This window comes from Frankliniella occidentalis, unplaced genomic scaffold, assembly GCF_000697945.3.
Source record: "Frankliniella occidentalis isolate FOCC.00 unplaced genomic scaffold, Focc_3.1 Scaffold25, whole genome shotgun sequence".
Classification (NCBI taxonomy): Eukaryota; Metazoa; Arthropoda; class Insecta; order Thysanoptera; family Thripidae; genus Frankliniella; species Frankliniella occidentalis.
In genome coordinates, this window is record NW_026267155.1 from 1,916,317 (window position 1) to 1,917,676 (window position 1,360).

The following is a 1,360-nucleotide window of genomic DNA, read 5'->3' on the forward strand; positions in this document are numbered from 1 at the left end:
CCGCCTCCCTCCCCTCCGTCCCCTCTCTCCCGCCACGTGTGCACAAGCGATACTCGGGGATTATTAAACGTTTCCTGCCCACTGGCGCCAACATAAGGGATGACACACAATCCCCCCGCGCGACCCACGACTCGCGGCTCACAGTATATTTCGGCGGCTGGTCGGTACTTTTGGGCGCCCAGTTCATACTCTGATCAGCTTTGGATGGTGTCCATCATCATGATCCCCATAAATCAAGCAAATATTTTCGCGGATACGACAGTATGATACAAGGGTATCCTCCCCACTCTTTCCTCGCTCGCTACAGAGGCTCGATACGATCTCAGAGTTGAAGAGGGACAAGTTAGTCTACACGCACAAAACGTTCTGGGTCTATTGAACGAGTGAACAAATGAATGATTGCATGCACGAGTATATGATTGAATGAACGAGTGAATGATTGAATAAACTAGTGAATGTTTGAATGAAAGAGTGAATGCTTGAATGGACGAATGAATGAGTGAGTAAATGGATCAAGAATGGATGGATGAATGGGTCACTTAATGAATGGTAGTTGCTTGGTTCGTTATGGATGGATGGATGGATGGATGGATGGATGGATGGATGGATGGATGGATGGATGGATGGATGGATGGATGGATGGGTGGATGCATGGATGGGTGGGCATGGGTGGTAGCATCCCCAGGAGCGCTCGCGAGGAGGCCGTGCCCGTTGTGCCGACCCCGGGTCAGCCCCCTTGATGTGGCCGATATGGCGAGGATAGCTGCTGGGCGAGTGGCCGGCCGCATCGGCAGTTTGGCTTGTCTTTGGGCGTCTCGCTTTCTTCCGAGTGAATTGCTACGGACCCCACCCCGCCCACCCTGCCCCGCCGCACCCCGCGCCCAGCCCCGCCCAGCCCTGCCAGGGGGGCGTACAGTATAGTACGAGTACGTATAGCCCTGCCGCCGCTCTGCCGCTGGAAAAGCCTAACCGTGTCGCCCGTAATGAGGCAACAACACAACCCCGCGTCTGATTCACCCCCCCCCCCCCCCCGGCTCAGCCCATTCATATTAACCGAAAACTTTAAACCCGCGGCCAACAAGTTCCCACCCCCAGGCCAGCTCTATAGAGCTACAGCATTTTTAGAAACCCCCTTTCGCTCGCGCAAACCCGTTGCGCGATTTTTCTAGTCGACATAAAAAAACGATTCGGGACTTTTGAAAAGTGAAAGATAAAACAAACTTGAGGGAAGAACACAAAAATTTTGCTGCGGCTTTTGCTTGTTTTTAAATGTTTGCCTTTTGCTCTGCGTCGTCGCTCGCTTTCGGTCATGGCGCAGCTCTTCGGGGGGTCGGACAACCCTCCGCCGGTGTTCCTGATT